At 40.8% G+C, this 17,231-nt stretch overlaps 1 long non-coding RNA gene across 2 annotated transcripts in view; it reads left to right on the top strand.

Annotated features, from left to right (window-relative positions):
* Window positions 1-16,279, top strand: part of LOC110143652 (uncharacterized) — a 281,308-nt gene extending 265,029 nt beyond the window's left edge. For both annotated transcript variants that reach the window (XR_011485000.1, XR_002315641.2), the window contains one exon: window positions 15,609-16,279. This is a non-coding gene — a long non-coding RNA (uncharacterized lncRNA). The remainder of the gene's footprint in view (window positions 1-15,608) is intronic.
* Window positions 16,280-17,231: the final 952 nt, after the last annotated feature.

Genomic DNA, 17,231 nt, shown 5'->3' on the forward strand with positions numbered 1-17,231 from the left:
TGTATTCAAGTCTTTGTGTAGTTTCAGGCAAAATTTATCCATATGTTTCTGATTCAGTGCCCTAAACTTATCACTGTGCTTTGCAAGGCCCATTTAAAGTCTCTGACTTTTGAAGTTGCTCTGAGATACTTGTTTTTAAAGCAGGAAGTTACATTTCCCATGAGGGCACTGGACTTGAGTTTCAGAAGCAAGAGGGTGCATTCCAAGCTCCAAGGTGCACATGGTTTCCGGCATGTGACTGGGGTCTGCTTCTCTACCCTCCTCTTGGATGCCTTAGTCCAGCCCAGAATCAGAATCTGTTTCATCTTCGTTTTCCTCCAATACTCAGTTCAAAATTCAGTGTACGTTTGGAACCTAATATTTCTCTCTCTGACTTATTTTTAACTGCATTGAAATTTATTTCAAGGACAACAGAGATAACTTTAAAAAAATAAAGAATACATTAAAAATAAAACATTTAATTTATTTCCTACCATTTCTTTTTTACACATATTCACAAATTCTTACAAAGCTGTAGTCAAAGCAGAGCTCTGATTTTACATAATGAAAATTTCACTTAATCATAAATATGTTTCTTAGTTGTTGCTTAATCTTAAGTCATTTTTATATCTGTACAATATGCTGTTAAGTTGATATTCAATAATATAAGTTCAGAATTTTAGATTCTTTCATGTAGTTTTAAACATATGTATAAAAAGTTAATACTCTGGAAAAAGTTCCAGTGTTCCATTTCAATGTGGCATATTAAACTCCTAACAGACTGACCATGCTTCAAACAACTATAAACTTTGGAAAATACATTTAAAAACTACTATCAGAAGGCTCCAGGAAATTAACAAAAGGAGGCCTGTTTGGAGGAAAATCAAAACTTGGAAAAGAGAGGCTAGTACAGAGTTTCCAGTTTTTATAGCTTTAGCCTCAGATGAGACCTAAGTAGCAGTACAACATGAAGAAGCTAAAACCCCCAAAGAAAACCCACCATCTTTCTAACCTGAAGAACTAGAGGAAAGAGACTAGGTAAACACAGCTGCTTGACAGAGAGATAAACTCATAAAAGAGAGGAACAGAAAAGGGGGTGCCCCAAATTATATGTAAAAGCTCTTCCCTAGTGTCTGGCTAACTCATACACCATGCATGAGTAAAGCAGACACATAGAATCTTGCAGCCAGACCTGAACCAAGATCTGAGTTGTCACTCATCACAAGCAAAAATTTGCCTAATTTTAGTCTAACCAATTTAATTTCCAGTGAAACAAAAGCATCTACACTCTTTCAGGGAATATAAGAGAAGCTAGAATCATCAGCATATGTAGCATTTGTAATATCTAGGATTTAGTTAAAAATTCCTCAGCAAATAAAGAAACACGAAAATGTGTATCATTCTCTAAACATGATTAAACTCCAAGATAACCTAGATGTTGGAATTATACATGGACTATAAAGCAGCTAATATAACCATTTAAATGAGGAAAAAATATATCAATACTTATAATGAATTTTAAAAATAGGAAATGTAAGCTGCTGCTGCTAAGCTGCTTCAGTCGTGTCCGACTCTCTGTGACCCCATAGACGGCAGCCCACCAGGCTCTCCTGTCCCTGGGATTCTCCAGGCAAGAACACTGGAGTGGGTTGCCATTTCCTTCTCCAATGCGTGAAAGTGAAGTCGCTCAGTCATGTCCAACTCTTAGCAACCCCATGGACTGCAGCCCACCAGGCTCCTCCATCCATAGGATTTTCAAGGCAAGAGTACTGGAGTGGGGTGCCATTGCCTTCTCCAAGGAAATGTAAGCAGGTAAATGGAAAATATTTTTAAACACAATAAAAACTCTAGAACTGAAAAATGTAATATTTGAATTTTTTAAAGTCATTGGATGAATTTAATAGCAGGATGAACTTGACAGAAAAGCATTTAGTAAACTTGAAAACAGAGGAATAAAAATGATGCATCTAAAGAAAAGATAAAAAAAACTGACCATGGCCTCAGGAAACTATGGGTTAGACCAAAAGAGCTAATATATGTATAACTAGATTCTCAGAAGGAAAAGGTGGGAAAATATGGAATAAAAAAATGTGAAGAAATAATGACTGAAAGCTTTCTAAATTTTGTTGAAAGACATAAATTTATAGATTCAAAATACTCAACAAAATCCAAGCAGAAGAGGTGGAAAATGCCTAACAGGTTATAGTGAAGTTGCTAGAAAACAAATATAAAATCTTTAAGGAAGCTGGAAAAAAAAAATCACATTATATATACACACATACATGCAAGGGACCGATGATTCAAATGACCATGAACTTCTTATCAGAAATCACGATGGTTAGAAAACAGGGAAACAGATGCTTTAAAACACTGCAAGCAATAAGCAATCAATTTATATTGTTATATCCATAGACAAAATTCTGTACCTAACATCTTAAAAAAGGAGATGAAAATGAAATTTTCAAGTTAAAGAAAATTAGGACAGTTTTTTGCCAGAGCACTGTATTACATGAAATGATAAAATTCATTAAGCTTAATGCAAATGATGCCAGAGGAAAATTCAAATTCAGGAAGGAATTAAGAGCTCGAGAAATGGTAAATCTCTGAATAAATATTAACGCTATTTTCTACTCTTAATTTCTTTAAATTGCATGTGACAGTTTAAGGAAAAACTATAATACTGTCATAGCATAAGTAGATAGACTACACACGATAACTATAGCAGAAAAGATGACAGATTACAGGGAGGTAAATAAAACTATCATTGCAACTATTCTGCAATTTATATGCCATGGCACAGTGTTAACTCTAATTAAACATTGAAAAGTGAAAGTTTTATGTTGTAGTTCTTTAGAGTAGCCACTATGTAGTGCAAACACATATAGCTAAAAATCCAACAGAGAAATGGAGAATTCTAAATGTAAAATAATTCAAAAGAAAACAAGAATAGAAAACAGAGAGGAAAGCAGAAATTAAATATTGAAATGGTAGATCGAAATCTAGCCAAGTCAATAATTACATTAAAGGTAGTGAGCTACTAATGTAGGATGTTACTAATGGAGAAACTACATATGTAGTTTATGGAAACTCTCTGAATTGTATTTGCAATTCTTCTGTAATTCTTAAACTATTTTAAAATATCAACTTTATTTTTAAAACTATGATGGACTAAATACTCCAGCTAAATTATCAGAATGGAGGTAAAATCAAAACTAGACTATATACTGCCTGCAACTCACACTTTAAACATAAAGACATGTATAGATTGAAAGTAGATGGATGTCCTATGCACATCCATGAGGTAAATCACTATACCAAGCACATAGTAAGCATAAAAAGGCTGGAGTGGTTATATTAAATGAAAATTGAACATATTGTGAGACAAAAGAGTGATACCAAAGATAAATAGGGGCCTTTCAAAATAACAGTGTCAATTCATCAAAAATACACGTAATCATAAATAGTTCAGTCTTTCAGTCGTATCTGACTCTTTGTGACCCCATGGACTGCAGCACACCAGGCTTTCCTGTCCATCACCAACTCCTGGAGCTTGCTCAAACTCATGTCCATCAAATCAGTGATGCCATCCAACCATCTCATCCTCTGTCATCCCCTTCTCCTGCCCTCAGTCTTTCCCAGGATCAGGGTCTTTTCCACTGAGTCAGTTCTTCACATCAGGTGGCCAAATATTGGAGCTTCAGCTTCAGCATCAGTCTTTCCAATGAATATTCAGGACTGATTTCCTTTAGGATTGACAGGTTGGATCTCCTTGCAGTCCAAGGGACTCTCAAGAGTCTTCTGTAACACCACAGTTCAAAAGCATCATAAATAGGTAAATGCCTAATAAAAAACTTCAAAAGACATAAATATGAACAGAGTCAAAGAAGTAACATAAGCAAATCAATAATCATAATGGAAAAATTTAACTCCACTCTTTCATTAATTGACAGAGCTACCTGGGTGTTACGATAGAGACTCCCAAATATTAGTTGCTTAAACAACAAAAAAATCTATTTACGTCTCTTCTTCCATCTTGTTGCTCCACTATCCCCATGGCCTGTGATAGCTCATCACCAGATCCTCAGCCTCAGTCAGAAGAGGAAATGGGAGGGAGCATATCCCTTCACTTTAAGAGCACGGCCAGAAGAAATTGCATGGGTGTTTCTGCTCACATCTCATTGGTCAGAACTTAGTCACATGGCCACCTTCTGCTGCAAAAGAAGATGGACAGTACAGTCTTTCTCCCCTATAGCCAAACTCCCAGCTATAAATCAGAAGTTCTATTACTAAAGGTGAATAAAGATGAGATACAGAATATGACCAGGAGTCTCAGACACACCCCATTTTCGTGATGTTTTTACTTGTAGAAGGAAGGAGTTCTTTGAACTAGCAAAACCATAGGTTGTTGTGTCATGTGATCATAGGTCTCAAAGCTCAGGATGCTTTAGGAGATCACCTAGTTTAAAAGGCAGAACCATGTTTTACAGGCCATCTCAAAGCTCTTGTGAGCCATGGCTTACTTGCTTGTTCCCACTTCCTCGGCACCTAAAACATTACCTGACATATGATAAAGACTCAATAAACTTGTTGACTAAGTGTACACATGTTTCTCAATTCTATTTCCTCATTGTTTAGGAATTTCTGGTTCTGTTCCATTAAAAACATGAGTTAGAAATCATTTGGGGCTCCATTTGACAAGGAATGTTAGGAATCTTCTGAAGCCGCTTAAGGAAGAACTTTTATGAAAGAGGGCAGAGTGAAAGAGAAGCTGCATCAATCTTCCCGTCAGAATGGACTTCATGTGAAACCCTGAGCAGAGCTGGCCCTCTGGCTTCAACAAGTTTGTTATGCTGTGACTTCAGGCCCTCTCATTAAAAAATGTCTCCCCCTTGGCCTATGCAGAGGCCTAAAATTCCACTACTAATCATTCCTTCGGGTTAACTGAAGCCCCCTATAAAAAAGTTATGTGAGAGGGCCCTGTGACCCATGAGGATTGCAGTGTTAGTTAACAACCCTTCTAGAAGGCCATTCTGTTGGACAGTAGCAAGCAGAGTCCTGAAAAACAGGAATAATGAGAATCCAGATTTTTTTTTTTTAATTGTAGGGAGGAGCACAGATCATAGGGAGCTTCCAGGAAGAGCAGGCCAGAGCAAGGGGAGAAGGTGAACAGAAATAGATTAGCCCAGCCAAGAAGCAGCCTAAGAGCACTGGATACAAGGTGGGTGGGGTGGGGTAGGAGATAGGGACAAGAGACCCAGGCTCACAGCTACAACCTCCTCACTTTCCAGATGGTAGCAGGTACTAAAGAAATATTTGTTGAGGAGATCAGTGGTGTTCGATATTTATTTAACTAATTCATTTAACCAGCGTTTATATCATGCTTACTATGTGCTAGGCACCATTCTATGTACTTAAAAAATATTAACTTGAATTTAACCAAGGCAATGTCTTTGTTAAAAATCAGAGTTTGAGAGCCACCACCACCAGATTCTAGTTGTGTGACATCGGGCCAGTAACTCATGACTTCTGAGGCTCATTTCTATCACCTATAAAAGGACTAACATAGTGATTATACCTCAGAATCATTGTGAAGAGCTATCTAGCTAAGAGCCATAAAGGCATTTTATAGACTGTGAAATGTTTTGCTAGGACTGGCTCCAGAGTGAATAATAACAACAAAAAGCCATCCTCCTTGTAATCATGATTGCTGTCGAATTCTACATACCTTGTAGACTCTGGAATTGAATGACTTCATTCAAGTCCATATTCCCAATCTATTAGCTGCATGACTTAAGGCAAACTGTTTTATTTCTCAATGATTCTGTGTTGTCCTCTAAAAAAACTGGGACTAACGGTAGTCTGTATGTCATAGAATTGCTGTGAGAACTTTAAAAAGATGATAAAAGTAAAACAACTGGGGCAACAATCTGGAGTGAAGGCACCATGAATCGTATATACCTCTGTTCTTTTAAAACTCCCAGTCTTACAAAATAGGTGTTATTATTGTTAATGTCCTTATTTTCCAGAGGAGAAACTAGAGGGACAGAGAATTTGAATCACTTATCCATTGCCACATACCTCAGTTCAGTTGCTCAGCCGTGTCCGACTCTTTGTGACCCCATGAATTGCAGCACACCAGGCCTCCCTGTCCATCACCAACTCCCAGAGTTTACTCAAACTCATGTTCATTGAGTCGGTGATGCCATCCAGCCATCTCATCCTCTGTTGTCTGCTTCTCCTCCTGCCCCAATCCCTCCCAGCATCAGGGTCTTTTCCAATGAGTCAACTCTTTGCATGAGGTGGCCAAAGTATTGGAGTTTCAGCTTCAGCATCAGTCCTTCCAATGAACACCCAGAACTGATCTGCTTTAGGATGGGCTGGTTGGATCTCCTTGCAGTCCAAGGGACTCTCAAGAGTCTTCTCCAACACCACAGTTCAAAAGCATCAATTTTTCGGCACTCAGCTTTCTTCACAGTCCAATTCTCATATCCATACATGACCACTGGAAAAACCATAGCCTTGACTAGATAGACCTTTGTTAGCAAAGTAATGTCTCTGCTTTTTAATATGCTCTCTAGGTTGGTCATAACTTTCCTTCCAAGGAGTAAGCGTCTTTTAATTTCATGGCTGCAATCACCATCTGCAGTGATTTTGGAGCCCAGAAAAACAAAGTCTGACACTGTTTCCAGTTTTTCCCCATCTATTTCCCCATCCCCATGAAGTGATGTGACCAGATGCCATGATCTTAGTTTTCTGAATGTTGAGCTTTAAGCCAACTTTTTCACTCTCTTCTTTCACTTTCATCAAGAGGCTTTTTAGTTCCTCTTCACTTTCTGCCATAAGGGTGGTGTCATCTGCATATCTGAGTTTACTGATATTTCTCCCAGCAATCTTGATTCCAGCTTGTGCTTCTTCCAGCCCAGCGTTTCTCATGATGTACTCTGCGTATAAGTTAAATAAGCAGGGTGACAATATACAGCCTTGACATACTCCTTTTCCTATTTGGAACCAGTCTGTTGTTTCATGTCCAGTTCCAACTGTTGCTTCCTGACCTGCATATAGGTTTCTCAAGAGACAGATCAGGTGGTCTGGTATGACCATCTTTTCAGAATTTTCCACAGTTTATTGTGATCCACACAGTCAAAGGCTTTGGCATAGTAAATAAAGCAGAAATAGATGTTTTTCTGGAATTCTCTTGCTTTTTTGATGATCCAGCGGATGTTAGCAATTTGATCTCTTGTTCCTCTACCTTTTCTAAAACCAGCTTGAACATCTGGAAGTTCACAGTTCACATATTGTTGAAGCCTGGCTTGGAAAATTTTGAGCATTACTTTACTAGCATATGAGACAAGTGCAATTGTGCAGTAGTTTGAGCGTTCTTTGGGATTGCCTTTCTTTGGGATTGGAATGAAAACTGACCTTTTCCAGTCCTATGGCCACTGCTGAGTTTTCCAAATTTGCTGGCATATTGAGTGAAGTACCTTCACAGCATCATCTTTCAGGATTTGAAATAGCTCAACTGGAATTCCATCACCTCCACTAGCTTTATTCGTAGTGATGCATTCTAAGGCCCACTTGACTTCACATTCCAGGATGTCTGACTCTAGGTGAGTGCTCCCACCATCCTGATTATCTGGGTCATGAAGATCTTTTTTGAATAGTCCTTCTGTGTATTCTTGCCTCCTCTTCTTAATACCTTCTTCTTCTGTTAGGTCCATACCATTTCTGTCCTTTATCGAACCCATCTTTGCATGGAATGTTCCCTTGGTATCTCTAATTTTCTTGAAGAGATCTCTAGTCTTTCCCATTCTATTGTTTTCCTCTATTTCTTTGCATTGATCACTGAGGAAGGCTTTCTTATCTCTCCTTGCTCTTCTTTGGAACTAAGTCTATGCCCCAACCAGTAAAGCTGAAGAAGCTGAACAGTTCTATGAAGAACTACAAGACGTTTTAGAACTAACACCCAATAAAGATGTCCTTTTCATTATAGGGGACTGGAATGCAAAAGTAGGAAGTCAAGAAACATCTTGAGCAACAGGCAAATTTGGCCTTGGGGTATAGAATGAAGCAGGGCAAAGGCTAATAGGGTTTTGCCAAGAGAACACACTGGTCATAGCAAACACCCTCTTCCAACAACACAAGAGAAGACTCTACATATGGACATCACCAGATGGTCAACACCGAAATCAGATTGATTATATTCTTTGCAGCCAAAGATGGAGAAGCTCTATACAGTCAACAAAAACAAAACTGGGAACTGACTGTGGCTCAGATCATGAACTCCTTATTGCCAAATTCACACTGAAATTGAAGAAAGTAGGGAAAACCACTAGACCATTCAGGTATGACCTAAATCAAATCCCTTATGACTATACAGTGGAGGTGAGAAATAGATTTAAGGGATTAGATCTGATAGACAGAGTGCCTGATGAACTATGGATGGAGGTTCTTGACATTGTACAGGAGACAGGGATCAAGACCATCCCCATGGAAAAGAAATGCAAAAAGGCAAAATGGTTGTCTGAGGAGGCCTTACAAATAGCTGTGAAAAGAAGAGAAGTGAAAAGCAAAGGAGAAAAGGAAAGATATTCCCATTTGAATGCAGAGTTCCAAAGAATAGCAAGAAGAGCTAAGAAAGCCTTCCTCAGCGATCAATGCCACATACCTAGGGAGTGATAAAGCTGGGATTCCTAGACAGGCTTGTTGGAACTGGGCGTTTTTATGGTTGCCTAAACAAATGTCCTCACTGTCCCTGATGACACACCAGAAATGCTTAGGGGAACTCTGGAGCAAAAGGAAGAGGATTTTAAAATTTAAAGAAAGAGAGGTGACAAGTGCCTGATTTTTTCCTTACATGCTAAACTGTCACAAAAAGGAAACCTAAACCTTTCAACACAAATCCTGGGACTGGAGAGGCTCTGAGAAAAGATCTGTGCCTACCTTCTGCCCAGGTAGGCACAGCACAGCCTGATGGTTTATGAACCCAATTCATCCCCTCTCTCTTCTGGGCCATGACCCAAACCTTGCTCTTAGCATATAAATTTAATGCATTTTTCATCTTAACTAAGCACTTATCACACACCATGGCCATAACTTTTGCAGTTTGAGATGTGACAGCAAAACTAGCATGAATTTCTTTTCCTTTCTTCACATTTTCACAGATAGAAGATTCATTTTTAGCATAAACCACAGCAACCTCAGCTTGTGATTTTTTTTCTTTCCTTTTTAAGTAGAGAACTTTCACCTTTCCACTTAAAGGAAGTATTATGGCTTCACTTTGCCATGTCCAAATTGCCAGCCTTACTGCTCTTGCACTTTGGGACCATTAGTAAGTAAAATAAGAGTGACATGTACACAAGCACTGCAATACTGTGATAGTCAATCTTAGAACCAAGATGGCTACTAAGCGACTAATAGGCAGGATACACTGGACAGAGGGAGGATGCACATCCCAGGCGGCACAGAGCCAGGCAGCATGTTTCATCACACTACTCAGAATGGCATGCAATTTAAAACTTACAAATTGTTTACTTCTGGCATTTTCCATGTAGTTTGGGGCCATAGTTGCCAATAGAAATCTGAAACTGCAGATATGGTGAGAACTACTGTATTGAAGATGATGGATCCACAAGATGGAACAGCCCTGAGTCCCTGAACCAACCCCAAAAGAGGTTATGCCTACCTATCAAAAGTTCTGTCCAACTGAAACTTGACATAAAGCAAAAAGAACTCATTTAGATGCTTGAACCATTATATGGTTTGGGTCTGTTTGTCTCAGCAGCTAGTCTGACTAACCAGTAAAGGAAGGAGGACTTTCTAGCATCCCTGGCTATTGACCACCCAACCTCTGCCTAAATCTTAACAGTGGTGGGGAATTCATTTCCTCCTGAAGTGTTTGTTCACCCTTCATTCAGTCAATCAACTAATGGGTTTTGGTCTGGTTTTTATTGAGGCATGTGGTACAAAATATATGTATGTAAATTTCAAGTATACAACAGTGATTTCACAATTTTTAAAAATTATACTCCATTTATATCTATTGTAAATGTGTTGTGCAATATATCCTTGCACCTTATTTATTTTATGCATTAGAGTTTGTACCTCTTAATCCCTTTACCTTATCATGCCCCTCCCACCTTCCATCTCCCTACTAGTAACCACTCCTTTGGTCTCTATATCTGTGAGTATTTTTGTTATATTCGCTAGTTTTTAGGTTCCACTTTTAAGTGATATCTGACTTATTTCACTTAGTGTAATTTTCTTCTAGGACCATTCATGTTGTTGCAAATGGCAAAATTTCATTCTTTGTATGGCTGAGTAGTATTCCACTTTATACACACACACACACACACACACACACACACACACACACACATAAATATGCCACATCTTCTCTATCCATTCATTTGTTGGTAGATCCTTAAGTTGCTTCCATTGGCAATTGTAAATAATGCTCTATGCATTATCATATGTATACATATGAGTGTATGTATCTTTTCGAATTAGTGGGTTTGTTTTTTTTTTTCCAGATATGTACCCAAAAGTGGAGTTGCTGGGTCATATGATAATTCTATTTTCAATTCTCTGAGGAACATCCATCCATAATCTTTTCCACAGAGGTGGCACCAATTTACATTCCCACCAACAGTCCCTTCTCTCCACAGCCTTTCTAACATTTATTCTTTGTGTTCTTTTTGCTAATAGTCATTTTGACAAGTGTGAGGTGATATTTCATATGGCTTTAATTTTCATTTCTCTGATGATTTACAATGTTGAGCATTTTTTCATGTACCTATTGGCCATCTATATTTCTTGTTTGATAAAATGGCTATTCAATTCTTTTCCTCATTTTTTAATTGTGTTGATTTTTTTAAATGTTGAATTGGATGAGTTGCTTGTATATTTTGAATATTAACCCCTTATTAGTCATATCATTTGGAAATATTTCCTCCCATTCAATAGATTTTTTTTTGTTATGTCCTTGGTTCCCTTTGCTGTGAAAAGCTTTTAAGTTTAATTAGTTCCTATTTGTTTATTTTTGCATTTATTTCCTTTGCTTTAGGAGGCAAACCCCCCAAAAATATTATTATGATTTATGTCAAATAGTGTTCTGCCTATGTTCTCTTCTAGGAGTTTTGTGGTTTCAGGTTTTACATTTAGGTTTTTAATCCATTTTTAGTTTATTTTAATGTACTTTTCATGATGTTAGACTATTTTAATTCCATTCTTTTACATGTAGCTGCCCAGTTTTCCCAGCATCACTTATTGAAGATGCCACTTTGTCTCCATTGTGTATTCTTGCCTCCTTTATCATGAATTAATTGACCATATGTGTGTGGGTTTATTTATGGGCTGTCTATCTTGTTTCATTGATCTATATTTCTGTTTTTGTGCCTGTACCATACTGTTTTGATTATTGTAGTTTTTTAGTGTAGTCTAGAGTCAGGCCGCATGATTCCTCCAGCTGTGTTCTTTCTTTTTCAAGGTTGTTTTGGCTATTTAGAGTCTTTAATGTTTCCATATAAATTTTAAAATTATTTTTCTTGGTTTTTTGAAGAATGCCATTGGTAATTTTGATAGGGATTGCATTGAGTCTGTAGATTGCCTTGGATAAAACTAATGTTTACTGAGTTCCTACTATGCACCAGGCCCCATGCTAGGCACTAGGGAAGCAAGGATGAATGAGGCATAAGATTTCTGCTCTCATGAAGCTTTTTGCCCAGACAGGTAGACAGAAATCAAACAAGTGAATAGGCAGTAGGTACAATGTTTATTAACTCTGATAAGTTACTTGAGGGAAATAGGCAGATTGATGGCACAGAATTACTGAGGGAGGGTCGAATGTAGTGGAGGAAGAGAGGGGGAGGAGTTCATGGAAATCTCTGAGGAGGTGACAGATCAGACACAACAATTGGCAGACATCCCTGATTCATTAAAAAAAAAAATCACAATGTTTTTGTTGTTGTTGTTTTGCTTATATTAACAGAAAGATAAGTCTGCTTTATCCCATATATATAGTCTGGGGTCCCAGAGAAGTCTATTTTTTTCTGTTTCCTATTGACAGCTTCTCCAGCATCCAGCATTTGCAGCAGCTGTCACATCTCTCCTATCCCCACGAGGCCCTCCTCCCCCTGAACCCCTTCAAGCAGCCTCCAGAGGCTTAGGTGACCCAGACACGTCCTGTAGTTACTAAGAACAGACAGTTCCTAATAATAGTTCTTAGCAGAAAAGATCCAGGTAAACAAGGGGGTCCCAGAGACTCCCACTGTAAAGGCTACGTGGACTCTCCCAACATCTTGGGAATAATTGATCCAACTCCTATGACATTGCTTATTCATTTCTCTAGGGCTGTTGCTAACTGCTGGCTCTCATCAGGCGTTAATTCTCTGACATTGGTAGGGAGCAGGCGAGGTTAGAAACCTTCCAGTGCTCCCGCTGGAAGCCCTCTCTCTCTCTCCAAAACAATTTATTTTTTTTCAGTGTTAAAATCATGTCCCTCCCCCCTGGTTTGAACACCAAAACAAATCCAGCTGTCCTCAATGCTGGGTCCAAACCACAGGCGTGTGGCTGGAAATTCAAAGAGGCAGCAGGAGGAGCTGCTCAGAGTCTGGCTCCTCCAGACTCCTGCTGGGCGCTACTCAGGAGGCAGGGAGTCTGTGTTCTGCAAAGGTCCAGCCTCCCCTTCTTCAAAATTAAGCAGGAAGACACCTCAAGGGCAACAGTTCTGCCCTGCCTCCAGGGAGCCTATGCAAACTCCTGGGGCCTCTGGGTTAGCTGATACGCCCCTTCCCTACCTGCCAGGAACGGTCCCCAGCAGCTCCAGGGGCTCCCAGGGAGTTAGAAGGCTGAGGCCTGAGACCCCGGCAATGTGCACAACTGTTTTCTTTGCTTGATTTGGAGATAAAAACAACTGCTGCTTCTTGCTTTCTCACACTTTCCACTGAGGTCACTTGGGGCAAGACTGAGTCAAGGCTTCCAGAAGGTCTGGCAATAGCGTGGAAGCAAACAGTGGTGATGTTAGCATAGGACACACTCTACCCAGCCCCCTCCACAGCCGAGGAATAGAGCTGCATCACACAGCTTGCAAAACTGGCCTTGAGTGGCCTTCTTGTCACTTTTTTCACTTCCTGGGGTCTTCATTCAGCCTCACCTATAGATATGATTTCCCCTGACTCATATCCCCTCTCTCCCCTACACTCCACCCCTGTCATGCTCAGGGCTGGAGGTAGGGTGAGGTAAGTGAGGTACACAGGGTACAAAATTAAAGGTGACAGTCATTCTTCAGGTCATGCAATTTCAGTGTTTTTTGTACCTTGGGTGCCTCATTCTCCCCATCCTACTACAGGTCCTGCACATGCCACCTAAACCTGCTCCCTGAGGATATATTTCATTTCTCTGACCTCTCCCAAACTCCATTCATTAGAAAGAATCTATGTATGGCTTCTCTGTAAAAGATCAAGACTAGCTTGGAGAGGTCTTTTTGTTTGTTTATTTTTTGGCCAGGTAGTACTTGGATTTTTTTCTGTTGTTGCCATTATTTAAAATTCAGAAGAGTTCCAATGGGAAAAAATATCCTCGTTTCTAGCTTCTTTTGGCAACACAGAAGATATGCCCCTTCTGGTTGGAGAGGAGCCACAGTTGCCTCTCTGTCCCACCTGTGCCAACTCACCATTCATATTACCTTCTTAGCCCCCATAGGCATTTCAGGTAGAACCTTTGACCTAAAGGCAGATTATGTCCAGACATGAAGTAATAGAATTGTCTCTTATGGCACAATTCTGGCAGCAGTGACTAGCCAGGGTGGGAGACTGGGGCAGAAAGAAAATAAGCAAGATTTCCTGATGTCCTTGAACTCAGATCATGGAGGCAAGTCCCCATTTCATCTGCCAGGTTGCAAAAAAGACTAAAACCTGCAATGTGGAGGAAGAAATATGTTATGTGACAGCATCAAAAGCGCTGTGGAGAAAAAGGGACTAAACTTGAGTTGAAAACTGCCCAGGAGGCCTGCCTGTGTATCACACATTTGCCCCTGATTTCTGTGTGATGTTGGATACAACCCCTCCAGAAGCCTCAGATTCCTCATCTGTTAATAAGGAGAGTCAGGCTGTATTATTTCTGAGATCCCTTCTGGCTCTAAGTCTCTTGAATGTAATACTTACTATTCTTTAGTGGAATTATTCTAGTAAAAAGAGAATCTCAGAACATTTGTTCAAGCCAGCTTAAAGGAGCAAGTGAGCAGGGACCAGAAACCACATTTCATTGACAGCATGGAATTTTGCAAGTTTCTCAGTGCTCTACTTATCCTTTCATAAGTTCTCTGATTCTGCTGAGAATATACACTTAGAGGAGCTCAAGCAATAGCTTGACTCAACAATCTCTTGCGTTAACAACCTCCTGTCTGCTTGAAAATTCACTGGATGTGAAATCTAGTCTGCTAAAGGCGGTGTCTCTACCTTGAAGATACTGGAGGAGAAGAAAACTCCCTGTCCATACTGTGGGAGGCAGTCAAAGTGGAATTCAAGGTAACAGGCATTAACAAAGATCTAAGCAGCACTCTATGCAATGTGGACTGTGGGAGGAAACCAGGAACTACCTCCAGGAGTAAAGCCCAGTCCTTGTCCTCGAAGAGATTACAGTGGTCAGTACAATACCTGCAGAACCCAAATGCACAACAGAGTAGAAAAGTTAATCAGATTACATCAAGTGCTAGGAGGAGTCAAAAAAGGAACAAGTTACATAGGCCTCAGAGGTAAAATTTAGACTAGTAGTGAAGGATGAATAGATGAGGATGGGAAGGAAAGAACAGAAGCTTCAGTCACTGATCTACCAAGGCTGAAAGCTTCCTACTGCCTGCCATGACCCTAAGCACTAGGATGTAAGGGTTAACAAGACAGGAGGAGTCCTGCTTTCATGGCACTAACTTTCTAGTGGGGGACTCAGGTTGTGGTTTAGTTACTAAGTCATGTGCAACTCTTTGCGACCCCATGGACTGTAGTCCACCGGGCTCCTCTGTCCATGGGGTTTCCCTGGTAAGAATACTGGAAAGCATTGTCATTTCCTTCTCCAAGGGATCTTCCACACCCAGGGATCGAACCTTGGTCTTCTGTGCTACAGGCAGTCTCCTGCGCTGCAGGAGGATTCTTTACCAACTGAACCACCAGGGATATGCTTAGACAAGTACACAAATACATAGGATAACTTCAGATATTGTTGAGTGCCATGCAGAATGTGAAATGAAGTGATTATCACAGAAAGTATCACTGTGAGACCTATGCTGGGGAATAGGCAAGGAGTGAGGACTCACCTTCCTATTCAATACCCGAGGGGCTAATACTCACCTTTATCAGAGTTGTTGATCTGGATCTTATCCCAACCCGATGTCTCCACCTTTTGGCATGGCTCAGCATTGGGGGATGCAGGGGCCAGAACCAGAATCCCCCCTGGAAGCACAAGCTCTGCCCAGCAGTCACTCAGGATGGGTTCCAGCTCCAACTGTCAAGAAGCTTTGCCCCTGGAAGGACTGGGAGATGAAACTGCCTTCGTGTGGCTCAGAAAACAGATCTAGGCTTGGCCACACTTGAGAGCAGTTTGGAAACTTCACACCAAGTTTTGCTTTCTTTTTTTCACAGGCCCTCAAAGTAAACCACAGGAATAGACTTCTGCGGGCTTGGATACCCTGGCTCCCCAGCTCCCATGAGTGGCCAAGGGCCTTTCTTGGCTTGGAGACACACCCACCTCCTCATCAGTATGGTCATCTTCTTTCCAAAACTGAACCTACCTTCCACAAAGGGGCCAGCATTCCCCAGGCTGGCTCCAGGCAGAGGTGCAGGATGACTAGAGCTGTGAATGACCACCACCACCGAAACACCCCTGATCTAATGACTCCCACACAGTGGACACCAAGTTAAATACATGTATCCTGACATCTGATGGCCAGAACAGCTTAATGAAGTAGGTACAACTGTTTTCTTCATTTATCAGATAAAATGAGGCACAGAGAGCAACTTGCAACTAGTACTTGGCAGAACCTAGGTTCAAAGCTGGTTCTGACTCCAGAGCTGGGGCTCTGCGGCCCCCCAGTCTCCTATTTCTCAATGTGCTGCCCCTTCCTCTACCCGCCAAGTACCCGTTGCCTTGCAGCTGCAGTTTCTCAGGTAAACATCATTCCCCCCACATGCAGCTCTTTTTTCAGGAGAGTCTCAACTCTGCCATGAATTAGTTCTTTGACCCTGGAAAAAGTCCTTTTCATCATTTGTGCCTTGGTTTGCTCATCAATAAAATGGACGTGCCCTGCCTTTTATATAGTTGATGTAGGGAATTAATCCTCTGCTCCTAAAACTTCAGAAACTTGTTTTGGGCACATAACCAAAAGGTCTTATCATATTTATGCAGAAGTGACTCACATAGTCAGAGGTTCAAGTCCTGCCTGGGGCAGTGAGTACCCAGGAGGTCTCCACAAATAGACTGGAGTCACAGGTGTCTGCACCAGGGGCAGCTCTGTCCCTGCCAGCATGTGCTGGCAAAACTCGCTCTTGGCTTCTTCCACAGAGACAAGTCACATTCCACAGCCCGGCAGCCCAGCACCGGGAAACAGCCCTGCCCAAACATAGGAAAAGTGAACATTGAAGGAGCTCTGTTTGTTTATAAAAGCTTTATGAGCCTCCAAGCTCTCATTTGGTGCCAAGGTGAGAAGACAGGGAAGGAGAGAGACTGGGTCCAAGGAAAACATGGAGGATCTCCTTGTTCTTAGCCATTAAACAGAAGCGCTGTCTCCCCCAGGTTGAGGTCAATAGCTTTCCCTACAAACTGGCTAAGCACTACTGTGTTCCACGCTCAGACCTGGGTCTGATGAACAAGAGCCTGAAAGCATCATTCTAGAGCTCGTATCACATCTGCTGTGTTCATTTCCGGGAGAAGTTGTAACAGGTACCCACAAACTAGGTAGCTTAGAGAAACAGAAGTGTATTACTTAACAGCTCTGGAGGCTAGAAGTCCAAAATCAAGGTGGTGGGAGTGCCATACTCCCCCTGAAATGTATAAGGGAAAGATCCTTCTGGCCTTTTTGAGCTTCTGATAGTGTTACTGACTCTGGTCCTTGGACTCTTTAATCAATAGAAATTGATGGGATGACAGTGTTTACAAGGTTGGCACTCTGGCACAGGGTCAGTGTGGTTTCCTTGAGGTCTTGGTGGTACGTCCACCACAGCAGGGACAGTGGTCCCTCTCAGTCCAGTTCTACGAAGTGATGTTTT

The sequence above is a fragment of the Odocoileus virginianus genome, chromosome 3, assembly GCF_023699985.2.
Source record: "Odocoileus virginianus isolate 20LAN1187 ecotype Illinois chromosome 3, Ovbor_1.2, whole genome shotgun sequence".
Classification (NCBI taxonomy): domain Eukaryota; kingdom Metazoa; phylum Chordata; class Mammalia; order Artiodactyla; family Cervidae; genus Odocoileus; species Odocoileus virginianus.